At 26.5% G+C, this 14,849-nt stretch overlaps 1 protein-coding gene across 1 annotated transcript in view; it reads left to right on the plus strand.

Moving 5' to 3' along the window:
• Positions 1-1,148: 1,148 nt before the first annotated feature.
• ds (dachsous cadherin-related 1) overlaps positions 1,149-14,849 on the plus strand; it is a 134,965-nt gene continuing 121,264 nt past the window's right edge. Inside the window, exon 1 of the mRNA XM_043044027.3 lies at positions 1,149-1,547. The gene's annotated coding sequence lies outside the window, so the exon portion shown is untranslated. The remainder of the gene's footprint in view (positions 1,548-14,849) is intronic.

Genomic DNA, 14,849 nt, shown 5'->3' on the forward strand with positions numbered 1-14,849 from the left:
TAAATTTTTTTTTTATAAAACATCTCCCCAAGAAGAGTTAATTTTTGCTGATTCGCAATTAATGTTTATTTTCCTATCTTATTACGTGCACAACATGAGTGAATGTGGAATTTAGTTATTAATTCGAGGTTTCTTAACTGTTATAAAGAAACTTAAAATAAAATTAAACTTGTAGTAAAAAAATTACCATGTGGGTTGATCTCTATTCCGCTAATTACAAATGCAGAATTGAAATTGGACACGCTGAAAAAGTCCTTTTTAGTTACAAGCATCACTTTAGCTTTTCTCCTAACTTATTGCAGTTGAGTGGCTTTTCGATAACTTTTTTCCGCCCAGTTTTCTTATTTTAACTAATGACTCTTCCATTAACCAAAGAAATTTATTTTTATCTCTCGAGATGTTTATTCTATTTGCTCCCGCTTAAGTTGTTATACAAAGTAACTGATAGATAAATAGATAATGATTGATTAGATGTTGCCATATTCACTTAATATTTTTATCGAAATTTTTGAAAATAAAGAAACTTAATGAAAGAGAAAGAAATATCTACCTATATTTGATATCTACCTGCCAGCTACCTATAAGAATTGTCCTATAAGTCTCTTTAACGAGTAAAATTACTTCACAAAATTTTAAAACTCTTTAAAAATGTTTCATTTTCAAATTTAATTTTTAATTAAAAATTTTATTCAAAACTTTTTAAATCTTAAAAATATGTAAAGTTTTTTTTTATTTTGTACCAGTTTAAAAAAATTCTTTTTACGGCTTATTAATTTAAAAACTGATGAAAACAAAACCATACTTTGGAAGTTTTAGTAAGGATAAATAATAAAAATCTATTCACTCCTTTTTCTACTCCCAATAATTAAATAATACAATTTAGATTTTACCGAAGTTTTTTTTAAAACTTTAAAAAAAAATAATTTTCTTTGTTATCCAATCCGCCAACAATTCGACATATTTATTCAAACGCAATTTGAAAAACCCGCAAATGATGGTGTCGGAAAATATTCTCACAAATTGACAACCTTCCTAACAAAGTAAGCTCCCCACCTGTTCGGGGAGGCATCCATAAAAAAAGAAAAGAGAATAGAAGAAAAGGAATACCTTTGGAAAGAAGCATTCCCTGCCGAACAAATTCGCTGACCAATAGGAAAAGTGAACAGGCGGGTCGCCCAGACGGCGCTCCCTCCAAAAAGTTATACCCCCCCTCCTGGAAAGAACTTTTTCAAGTTTTTAGATGAGGAATAGCGTAAGAGGAGTGTGTGGCCGCTGAGTGATTCTGTGATTGTCAACATCAAAAGAGTTTCTCTTGGAGATATTATATCGTCTGCTTTTTTGAAAATTGTGGAATTTCTTTGGATTAGAAGCGATTGTTACCTTGTGTGTTGGATTGTTTTAAGAATTTAAAGGAAGGAATCATGGAAAATCTTTACGTAGGCCCTTCTTGAAAGAGCCTCAAGGCAAGAGTCCAACTGGTAGCCGACGATGTTAGGCTTATCGGACCTGTTTTAGTGCCGTTGAAGAGGGAATGAATGCTGCTGCAGGTAAAGATATAAATATTTTCCTTTTATTTTGCTCTAAATGCATCTTTCTCGATAAATTCACAAACATTTTTCTTTAAAAATAATCTGAAGTTCGAAAAATCTTTTAAATAATTGGACTTGAGGCAAGCTATTAATTTTTTTTAAATGAAATTTCAGTAAAAAAGAAGGAAAAAAAAAGAGTTTTTAAATGATTCTCCGTTTTCAAAGCACTTACACTGGGGCATCTAATTTATATTAAATTAATAAATAAATAAAATATCGGCATTTATCCGAATGAAGAATACATGATATTTTAAGATAACACATTTTGAAAAATTAAATTACTGGTTTTACTGATATAGATAAGAAAAAAAAGAAGAAAAAAACAATTCAGATTTGAAATAACTTAGCTTTCTGAAAGGCAAGCAAAAGTAGCAATGCTTTAACAAAATGGGACCTTTTCTTTTATACATTAGGATTGCTTTAATTTTTACTAACATACCTGACTCAATAAATAAGACAGGCTAAAATCTCACACATATCAGTAAAACTGTCACTTGCTTATTACATGTTTGCATGCTGAAAGCCTACTGAGTTCATTATTTGTTAACATAGTGGTTTTATTTAAGAGACAGAATATTAACCAAATCTTATATGCAGACAATTAAAATGAAAGCTTCTCAATATTGCTTTATACGTTAATTAGTTAACTTTTTTTTTCTTTGTCTAATGAAAAAGTTGCAAAAGTTATAAGTCTTTGATGAAGGTCTATTTTAAATCCAAATATCTCCATTAAAAATTAAGGGATGGTAATATTTATGATTTTTGTTAAAAGATATCCCATATAGGTTTAAACTCGGCCAAAATGTTTTTTTTTCCCTGTGGTGTTAATGCAATAGAATTTAACGTATTACTCTATTTAGATGACAGATCTCATGTGCTAACAATTAAATTGAACGCTATTTTTTAATACTATTTTGTGCGTTAAAAGTAGTGTAAAGATTATAAGTCTCTGATGAACACGCTTTCCAATTTTAATTGTGTCCTTTAGAAATTAAGGGTTGAAATTATTTATGGTTTTTCATAGAAGTAATGGTAACTCAGCCAAATGCTTTTTTTTTTTTTTTTTTTTTCGTGTATGCAATAGAAATAATTTTTGTTAGTTGAAGCGCGCATTCATTAAAATTCTTTTTTTTCTTCCATTAAATTAAAATAACAATAATTCTTTTTAACTTTGAAACGTTTTATATCTAAAATACTTTGCATACTTTTCTTATTTAGAAAAAATTTGCTACTTTCTATTATTTTACGTTAAAAAAAAAAGCTTGCATTCATTCATATAACTACTTTGCAATATAATCGATTATTATGTTCTTGATAATCTATGTTTGAATATTATTTTTCTTTATCAGTAGGGGGAAAAATAGAATATCTTCAGGTATTTTATTCTTGAAAAACTTTCATCTTCATTCTACAAACTCTTGTCTGTCAAACATGGAAGTTAGAAAACATAATTAGGCAGATTATGTTGTCACATAATTTAAACTATGTGTTAACATTGTATGCATTAGTAGGGGACAAACCAAGCGTGAATTAAAATCTATTATATGAAATCATCATGTTTAAAATCGTTCTTGCATTTTTTGCTGAATTTCTTTCCGTTGATAAAAAAAAGAGAGAAAAGAATTTTTTTTTCTTTTCAAAATGACACTAAAGTAAAATTTGATTTGGCTACACATTTCGTTGAATTTTGAGATTCTTGATGAAAAACAAGAGAATTTTTTTTCTTTCTTTTTAATCTTCAATGGATTATATTGTTTCTAAGTTTTTTTTTCTTGAAAAAAAAAACGTGTCTTGTGCATTATGCTTGGAAGAAAAACAACAGCTTTCAATAAGAGAAATAAGATTGAAAGAATAAATGAAATGAGAAAATTTTGAACTCGAAATATTTTTTTACTTTTAATAAAATCATTTTAGCTTACGATTTTTAGAATCTTCTAAGTATTTAATAGTTCATATTCTAATATTTTAACTTAAAGAAGAAGAAAAAAAAAAAATATGGAATTAGTGTCAGCTTGTATATGTTATTGTGATAGCTACACTATGTTAGATTGGATTCATCAGACGATAATTTAAAAGAGTAACAAATGAGAACTGGAAGTAAAAAGAAGTAATTAAATTTATTTACTTAAGAAGCAAAGATTAACTATTCTCTCTAAATTAATAGATAATTTTTGCGTAAAGACTCATTTATTTTATTTCAACTTTCAAAAAAATTTAGTGTTTATTTTGTTACGAAAAGTTACGTTTAGTTGTTATGTTTTTTAGTTAAGTTTTTAAGTTATTACGTTTTTTTAAACAGTGTCATCAATTGACCGCATTTCAAATCAGTCACCAAACGAAAAATTTAAATTTTTTAACTGCATAATCAACTAGCTGCATTTTAAATCAGTTTCTAAATGTTAATTTCTTTTTTAACATTATCATCAATCGACTGCATTTCTAATCAGTTTCTAAATGTAATATTTTTTAACAATGTAATCAATTGACCGCATTTCTAACCAGTTTCCAAATGCACATTTTTTTAACAGTGCAATCAATTGACTGCAATTCTAATGACAAGAAATGATTAAAAGAAATAAGAAGTCTAAGTATTGATGTTCGTGTCGCACAAAAATTACCGCCAGGGGAACGCAGATGAGTGAAAACAGAAAAATGGTCTCGTAAAGAATTCCTTTGCGCGGGTCACTAGAGGCCATTTCGAGTCGATTCCGAACTTTTTCACTTCAAGGTTGCAGTTGAAGTTAAAGTCTTTTTTTTCCCCTCACTTTTTTTTCATCGTTGTTGTAGGAATTTTAATGAATACATATATCTTATGATTTTTCTTACTTGATAATTGTTTTTTTTTCTGTGTTAGAATTAGTTCCAACTGCTGAATTGTACTCAAAAATTCATTTCAATTTTTTTGTTCCAAATATTTTTTCCCTCGGGAATTTACATTTTATAGGAGTTCTAGTAATGAAGATGAAACGTTGAAAAATAGGGTTGATTTTGCCAAATACCAAATGTTATTTGTGATCGGTAAATAAATTATATGACATTTAAGCTAAATTGAAGTTAATTGATAAATTAATAGTGAGTTGTAGTTAAATTGAGTTTAGAAACAAAAACACCGCGAAGTGTTTAAAAATCATTTAAAAATATTATTTATAACCAAAAAATCCAACAAAAACAATGAGCATAAGCAAAACCTTTTAGTCACACAATTTATGAAATGAAAAGTAAATAAAAATCTTCCTTAAATGTTTCTTTAAGAATACACTTATACTTCATCATACATTCATCTGAAATGTGTAAATTTTTTCTCACATAAATTTTTTTTTTTATAGGTCGTTATTATTTCTCAACAATAATTCGAAAATAAAAGATTATAAATGATATTTTAAATTGTAAACTAACTAAATTTTAGAAAAGTACGACTACGTAAGAAAGGAAGAACTTCCCTCCACTTCAAATTCTTCTTCCCAAATTTACCAGCCTCACTATTTATTAGTTTTGCTGCTCCAGTAAAAAAATTAAATTTTTTACAAAAAAAAGGGGGGGGCAGTGATAAGTAGATTTGTCCTCGACAGGAGGGTGAAACATATACGAAGGAAAGGTAGAAAATAAACATTTTATTTCAATTTTTTATATTTTTTATCCTATGTAAAAAGGTCTTTCTTGTGTGAAGTGAGACGCATGACACCTTACTACATATTTACTGTTGTGACGCATAGTTGCTGAATAATTTAAATAAATTACTTTCGTCAATCGATTATCATTTATTAAAGATGAGGGAAATTCAGTAGAAAATTATAAAAATATTTTTATTCCATTGCCTTTTCTTCTTAAAAAAATTTATTTTTTATTCTTAAACAAAATACATTATTACATGCTTAATATAATTCAAATATTTTCTTTTATGGGCAATAAATCATGCAGAATAGATTCTTTGTATACCTAAGTTTGTTTTCATTGAAAATCAGTGAAAAACAGTTTTTATTGAACTTAGTGATTCTCTTTCATGTGAATTTTAGATGAAAAATTTTGTTGAAAGTTACTGGCAAATTAAAAATTGTAATAAATAATTATCTGAAGAAATTTTCATATACATATCAAACAGCTATATTATGTTTAAAAAGATTGCACGAAAAAAAAATTATTATCTTTTTTATTGTTATTTTAAACAAGAGTTAAAAATAAGTACTTATTCTGTGATGTTTATGCTCTGATACTTACTAGTCATAATTTTGTTCCGTAAACTTTTTTTTAAACTAATTTTATTCATCAGAATTATTTTTATGAAATAATTTTATTCCACAGAATTATTTTTGTGAAAAAATTTTTCATGAAATAATTTTACTTGAAAGAATTACTTAAATTTTATTTGACGAGACTTTTTAAGCAATAATTTTATTAAAAAGGCAAGTTAAAATTGCAGTTACTGAACTATTAAACATATACAATTTTTTTATTACCTTCGAAATATTCTGTTAGTATGATCCTCATTTTATGAACTGTTCATGTAATTTAGTAAAAGGAATTATTAAGTTCAAACTAATTCATGAATTCAATTTAAAAAAGAAAAATTTTGATTTTGAATTTTGTAATAAATGAAGCTCGCTATGCCTCAGGCCACAATATCATTTTCTTTTTTTATTCACTTAAAATGAATGTAACAAATATAATTAATCATTTTAAATATGTATCATAATTACGAACGTCTATGTGTCATTGTATGATTGTGTCATATCATATGATTTCATGACTTCTTTTTTTTTCTAAAAAAAATATTCCATTTGTTTGAAATTCAATCATTCTTGTGTCAAAGAATGTTAAGGGTCATTTGATTTATTCTCATAAAACTAGAGGTATTGTTCCTCATACTATAAGTAATTTTACAAGAATTCGTTAATAAACAATTGTTAATTTTAATAATTGTTAATTTTAAATTCGGATTTCCCTTTTTTAGTTATAATACTTTTCAGTTTACTATCTTGCTCATTACAAAAACAAAAAAAAAAAATAATAATAATTTTTTGCTACAAAAACCGAACGGTCGTTGTAGGTCACAAATCTAGACTCGTTTTACAGATATTGTTTTAAACTTTATCTTTTAAAATTTAAATCTGTTAGTAAAACGATTTGACCAAAAAGGTACAAAGATCAAATCAGATTCATTTGATTTTTGCATTGTATTATCTCTTTTGTAAAAAGATATTTTAGCTCATTGATTTAGTATGATGAAGAGAGTCCAATGTGATTGAGATAAAAGAAATAATTTATAGCAATTTATTTTTTAATCGCCTTGTTATTGCAAAACATAATCTTAACTTTTTGTTTCCATATGAAGACAATGTGTAATAATAATAATTTCTGTAGATATCACTTTTGAAAGAGCTACATTAATGTTGGCGTCTTCTTATCTCGTCTAATTGCTAATTGGCGAACATCTTTTCGAATAATATCTTGATGAAAAATGTCAACAAAAAAAATTAAAATTTGAGTCTTCCACGAAATTATTAGCGAAAAGCGGAAAAAAGTGTATCTTTTAAGTTTAACATTCATTGCTTAGAGATATTCGAGCCAAAGTATTAAAAATAAATAAATAAGAAATCGAAGACATCGAGTAATAAATTATATCTTTTAGTCATCTTTTCACATTACATTCGCCTAACTTTGAAAAGTGAGAGAAGTTAAGAGATAAGACTTCAGTGGGCAAATACCTTAGGGTAAATTCAAATAATATATGAAATCCTTAAATTTAGTTACTTTATAATTTTAATCTACTCCGTTAAACACAATGACAACAATATTCATACGATGTAGTTTGGGTATAAAAACTATGTCATTTTTTTTTTAAAAATCGATAAATTCTTTAATTTATTCAAAAAATTCTCTTTTTTTAATTAAATAAAAGAAAAAGCATTTTTATTAAAAAAAAACACACATTTTTTCAATAATACAAACGTTGAGTGCTTCAGCTTCAAGCGTAATTTAAAGACAGAAAAATAATATTTACCTGATTATATAGTCTTGATTACCTGATTATATAGTCTGAAGTCTTGAACAGTTAATTCTAAATCATTAAACGCCCAACAAAATTGGAAACTAAGGTGTGGTAAGATGCTCGCAATCCATGAAATTTTGATTTTAATTTCTTGAGGAAACAAAGATATTTTCTACAATGTCAATAAAAAATTGCATCGTTGCATCTTTACTAAAACTTAAGACATTCAAAGTATAATTGGATCAAAACCTACCGAATATTCAGCTATGAGAGAGAAGAATAAGATTTTTTGTTCAATAGATCTGAAAATAACGACTCGCCCCGTGACGCTTCGACAAAGAAAAGTGACGACTTAAATTAAATAAATAACCGGTCACTTTTTCCCATCGCTTCCTTTAAAAATCGTTTAATGATAAAAGAACAATAATATAAAAAGAGACTGGAGAACAGAATTTTTATTAAAATGCCCAATGCCACCATTCAAAATTTCGATCTTTCAGAACCCATCAATTTGTGGTACAAAGGTGCAGGTGTAGAAGCTTTAGCAATTCCCATATTTCAAAGTTGTAATGTATACATTAAATGTATTTTGCCTCTTCAAATGTTTTTACATAAAGTTCTATCGAGTTAGTATGCTTAGCTGAATTTTGTCTCACAGTAATAATATTTTTATTGTTGAATTAAATTTTTATAGCCGTAGATTATTTCTAATGTGATTTTCTTTTAAAAAATTAATGAAATTAGATAAAAAAAAAAGAAGAAGAAAAAGCAATACGCTGCTATTAAATGAAAAGGACCTGTCGATATCGGTCATCGATTTGTTAAGTTTGAAGAAAAAGTGGATATTAAGTCATTGTCTACCGATCACTGGCTACTAGTTGAAAATTTAAATTTTCTGATCTACAGTCCAGTCTTGATGTTTTCTTGAAGTAGTACAAAACTGGCGTTCCTGAAGTACAAAATTGGGAGGGGGGGAGGGTAAGAAATAAAATATAAATACTGCAAACACTATTTGAATACTACTTCTTCAGTGTTGTGCTTAGCGAAGAAATGTTTGAAAAATCGAGCGTTTGGAGAAAAAAAGATCAATATTCCCGATGTCTCATCATCACATTTTAAATTTCGAGATCAATTTTTGATTTAAAAGCAGAATCAAGTATAAGATTTAAACTTACGAGATTTTCTAAGATTTAAGCTAACATCACATGCAATTAGCAAAAATTGTTTAAAAAAATTGAGATTGATGGCCTAATAAAATGATAATGGCGTCGAAGATGTTGCTATGCAATCGTTCCTATGCAATTGCCAAATCCAAAATTTATCTTCCTGAAACAGACTATAAAGATTTCTTGTAATTGTGCTTGATATTTATAGAATTTTTCACACCAAACAAAATATCCTTCAAAGGTAAAAAAGAAAAAAAAAATCTTCTATAGGTGCATTATGCAAGTGTATGTCAAAGGTTTTCTACTCTCTAAAAACGCTTATTTTTAGTAATGGGTTTCCATACACAACCATTTATTTAAACATTTAGATTGATGCTCCAAATGCTGCATTAGCTATCTTTTGGAGCATTGAGCATGAATTTAAACTAAGGGTAACCAATGCTTTAATTAGTTTAGAAAAAATTGGTTGAAGAAATAATAAAGTAGATGACCAAGTTTTTAAACCACTTGTGGAACAAAAACGTAAAAACAACGTGAATAAAGCACAAATAGAGTACAGATATGGACACATTATAGTTTCTAGTTACGGTTTTATAAACAAGAATTTTTAACTCCAAATGGGCACAAATAACTATAAAATATCTTAACATTATTAAAATAAACAAATAAAATACAATTTTTCTACAAAGTAAAAGAAATTTGTTTTTGCTTTTTAGAATTCACATTTTTATCAATGAAGTAGTATTTAAAGTATTATTATTGACTATTTTTAGTTAGTTGAAAAAGTTAGATTTTTTTCTCCATTCAATATATTTTCTGTAATTTTGCTCCTCGCGTCTCACTGTTTTTTTTTTTAAATATAAATTTTTGTGAAAGGTTTACATAAACTTCATATTCAAACGAGGATTTAAAAAAAAAAAATATTTCTTAAGAATTGTTTTATTGGAAAGATGATGACAAAACTTTTTCTTGTGGTTTAAGTGCATCGAACAGCATCATTTTTCCAAAAAAGGATTCAAAAGTAATGTTTCTCACATTTTTCTCAAACACATCTTAAAAGTGAAACATAATATATATATATATATATATATATATATATATATATATATATATATATATATATATATATATATATATATATATATATATATATATATATATATATATATATATATATATATATATATATATATATATATACACACACAATTTTATAGGATACATCAATGTATTTTAAAATGAAACTACACAATTTATAAAAGTCATTAAGAAATTTTATATCGGTGTAAATAAAAAAAAATCTATAAAAGTTTTCCTTTCATAAGGTCCCGTGTCCTCTTAAAACAATTTTTTCTGTTGAATGCTTCAAATGTAATGTATTGACCGAGAATGCTGTCGAATTAGAGAATTGCATGTACTGCATATGTTTATCTAAAATGGTCTCTTTAACGGACCATGAAATTGATCAATAGGGATACACAGATTGGTATCGCACATGCGCAACAAACCAAGAAAACGGTCCATTCAATTCTTTTTTCTTTCCAGATAAGAAAATACATAAATTACTCTCTCTCTCTCACTCTATTTTATTGTTGTTTGCTTCTCCTTTAGACGCACGAAAGCGTCAACCAGAGCAATAAAATTTCAATGTTAACAAAATACTGAGTAATTGTAAATCATTTTAAAGATTTAACAATCTATTTGAATAACAAATGGAATTAAATTTTAAATTGTGTTTTTAAAAGAAGCCTTGTCATTTGCTTTAATTTTACTTTCAATCTGTAGTCATCTCATTTTAAGACCTTCAGGATTCAATTCAATTAAAAGATGTCTCTTTGCAAAAAATAACATTTTCGTATCGCTTATGAAATTGTAATTAACTTATTAAATAAACTTATTGAATAACTTATTAAATAAGTAAATTAACTTATTAAATATGTTTCACTATATTAAATTTTGTTGAGTAAAAATTTATCTGTTTAAACGGAACAATTGAAGTATTAAATGATCACTTAAGCAACTAACGTGTTGATTTCATAGGTTGTAACAAGGGATAGAAAAAATCTGGAATTTTTTTTATTTTTAAATTATATTTGCTTGATTTAAATTGGATTTTTTTTTATTTAAAGTAGATTTTTTCAATTTTTCTTTATTTACCAATCAAAACATCTGATAAAATGTCTGTTAATATATATTATAGTTGATATTTCTTACAAAAATGGTTAAAGTCATTATTTAATTATTAAAAACTGATACATAAAATCAAAAATATTGCTAAAGATTAAAAGACTATTTTTCAATAAGATATCTAATGACGAGTAAATTAATTAATTAATTTAAATCAGAAAACACTTGCTAAGAAAAACTACTTTAAATTACTCTGGGTAGATTAACTCTTGCGATACACAATCTATTTATTTAATAAGTTTTAAAAGCATTTCATTTATATAGGCATAAAATTAAATGGGTTGCTACGAAATTATTTTACATACATTTAGTGAGATATTATAATTTAAAGCTTTATTCAACTCTTCTCTACGTTTAGTCTCTATTTTTTTAATTTTATTTTGAAATATAATAATTTACATGCATATCTATTTCATTATTTCTTAGTATGAAATCTTCAGAATCAATGAAATAAGATTTTAAAAAAATCACCCCCCCCCCGCCGATTATTGTATTTTTTTTATCATATTCTGAAAAAAATAAGTTTTATCCATTTCATTATTTATCCCTTTCACTAGTTCGTGGTCAGCGAAATAAAACTTTAAAAAAATCTCCCCCTAAATAATGTATTTTTTGATTATATTGCATAAAAAATGTTTCATACTTAAATATTCTTAGAAAAAAATAAATTTATTAAAAATTTTTTCAAAAAAATCAATGTTTATTTGAATCAATGCTTCTTTTTAATGAAATAATGAAAGGTATATTCATTTAAATTTAATAATTTACATTTATATGATTTTTGGTAAAAAACTTTATTATTATTGAAATCAGAATTTAAAAAAAATCCCACTCTAAAGAATGTATCTAATAAATTATATTATACAAAAAATATTTTATACTTAAATTAATATTTAAAAAAAAATTGAGTTTGTTAAAATTATTGGGACTTAAAAATTTTCTTTAAATCAATGATTTATTTTTAAAAAAGTCAAGTGATTTGAATTGCGATTTTAATCAGGATTTAAATCATGCCAACCCTGATAACAGCACAAACGTACATAACAATAATCTTCTTCACCAAAAATTCTCTTAAGTATATTATTATAATTTTTTTTTTTTTTTTTGCACAGTTGGAAAAATATGGCTTATTTTTAAAATTCTCTCAGCCCTTCATAAGCTCACATGTATGAAATAATTTTATATGGTTGGCAACCGTTTATTTTGTTTCAAAATTTTTATTCAAAAAATAGTGGAAGCAGAAACAGTTCTTCATCTTCGAAACAGGCGATAATAAGAGCATACGCGGCACTTTTCGGTGTCTCCGCGGAATTACGCTTTTCTTGCATGATTTCAATCAAAAAACTTGATGAACAATTATAAAGTTGGCAAAATTTGATATGTTGAGCTGGCGGACCATCTATAAATTGTAAAAAAAGTGATTGAAATGGTCTATTCTACCTGATTTGTTGTTTCAGAATTTTTAGTAATTTTGAATAATTTTATAACTTTAATTATTAAATTTTCTTATTATAAAACTTGGTGGTAGTTGTCATTAATAAACTTAATTACTATTCTTATAAGAGGAAATCTAATTTTGCATGCTGGAAATAGGTTGCTGAAAAAATTCGAATGGATCTCTTTGTACAATTTTTAAAAATGATTTGACTATAATTGACTAGTAATCACAAACATTTTTTAAATTGCGAATTGAGGGGTCTATTTAACAGTTTTTTAAATGTTTAGATGCATTCAAAATGAGTGAAATGTTTCGATTAAAAGAATTGCGCTCCTTTTATTAAATAACAAACCAAATTTGTAAATTTAAGCACTATTAAAACCATCAAACTTTCACCGAAGAAGAAAAAAATTCCAATTCAGAAATGATTCAATAAGTAAAGAGATTTTAAAGCAGCTAATAAATAGACTTCAAATATAGTTGCGAAATACGTTTGTAGTAGTTATTTTTTTAAATTTACTTTATATTTTATTTGATATAAAACTATTTATTGTAGTTTAATTTATTGTTAAAGTTGTTTTATGAAAACATTTTTATAAAATTTTGCGCATCTGAACAAGGTTTTTTCTTTTTCTTTTAATCATCTTGTTGAAGGTGCTATGGCGTGTTAATAAGTGTTAATAAGTTATTTAATAGGATTCACTTTTATTTTAAGCGCTATAGAAACAACTCTCATCCTGTTAAGAATACTTTTTAACAAGTATTGCATAACACTCATATACAATTGAATTTTGATTTTTATACCGTGCAATTACTTAGCTTTGATAATTCAATTTCCTTCTTCAACAAATAGTGTTTACTTAATTTCACTTGTGCCTTTAATGAAGTCCTACTATGACTATTCATTTCTAGGATTGATCTAAGAATTTAATAAATTATTGTGCGCATTATTATATAGCTATTTAATATGTTTCGAAGTTACCCTCACTTGCCGTATAATGAACTCATGTACTCGGCCGCAAAAATTTCTAAAACAACATTTTGGGCCAGGATAGTCTGGTTGGTAGGGGCACTAGGCCCATGTCCAAGGGGTCGTAAGTTCCATCCCCGCCGGGCGAAGACTCCCCGTTTAGTAAATGGTGATTGGCGCACGTTAAATCTGCCTAGTCACAAAGTCCTCCTTGTTTCCATAACAAATTATACCTCTAGGGGTACTGATCCAGGAGATTTCTAGTCTTCTAGATGGGTTCAAAATTAAAAGGCTACGGAACATTAATAGTCATAAACCCAAAACTGAGTCGGCTGTTCAACGACGGTTATAAAATAAATAATTCCTATTACGTCATATATTTCAAGAGAGCTCTTTACTAAGGGAAAAAATTTTCATGGCTAATTTTCTTCAACTCACTTAATTTAAATGTAATATAAAATTTAAAGTATTGAAAAAGTAAGTCTAGATAAACCTAGAGAAAACTCTGAAGTTTCAAATGCCGATTTTTTTTATTTTCTTAAAACGTGAAAATCCAAACAAATTATTGCAATATGACTTCCCCACTGCATACTCCTAAGTAATTCTGCTATTAATTGGTTTGCTTATTGGCACAATAAAAAAATAATAATTTTCTTTTTCTTTTTTTTTTTAAAAAAAGAAGGTCCAGGGTTTCCACTACATCCGATACCAAAAAAATTGCTACAGGAAGAAGGTTTAACCCTTTGACGCAGATATTTATATAAGGAAAAATATATTTAGTATTTTTTTTATTGTAAACAGTCTAATAATTGCTAAAATGATTGCCAATAAAAACAGTCTAATAGTTGCTAAAAAAATTTGTTAGATTATCAGAATTATATTTGTACTAAAATTTAAAATTTAAAAAAAAAAGTAGTTCGAAAATCTTTCCTCATTCATGTTCAAGATTTTATCAGTAAATGATTATGCAAATTAAAGGAATTTCAAAGATGAATTACTGTTTCGATTGCTCTGGTGTATAGTTTCCTGACTAATCGAATTTTCAGTGTCTAATTTCTCTGGAATTATTCGACTGATTTTGCTCAAATTTTGTATTTTGCCATATAAAATTACGTTCTTTGAAATGATGCAAAAAATTCTATACCTTACAATTAAAAATTTTTAATCATTCTTAAATAAAATATCAGAAATAATAAATATTCACAAAAAGTTATTTTTTGGATGGAATTATCTTTCAATAAACAAATTTTATAATTGTGTGCAAATTTTTTTTCATTCCTTAAAAAAGTTCTCGAGATATAGCGAAATACGCAAAAAGTAAAATTAACATTAAGGGTCCAAACTTTGGAGCTCTATCCTGACCAAACTATTGGGACCATGTTTCCCAGATTTTTCTCTATATTTCGGGGATGAGGAATCCAAATCCGTCGGGAAAAAAAAGGTAGGGGAGAGGGGGGCACATGTGAACATGGTATGTTTTACCAATATGATTCGAAATAAAAAGTCCTGAAAC

Source organism: Parasteatoda tepidariorum, chromosome 2 (assembly GCF_982258835.1).
Source record: "Parasteatoda tepidariorum strain Cologne lab strain chromosome 2, Ptep-v5.0, whole genome shotgun sequence".
In the NCBI taxonomy this organism is placed as follows: domain Eukaryota; kingdom Metazoa; phylum Arthropoda; class Arachnida; order Araneae; family Theridiidae; genus Parasteatoda; species Parasteatoda tepidariorum.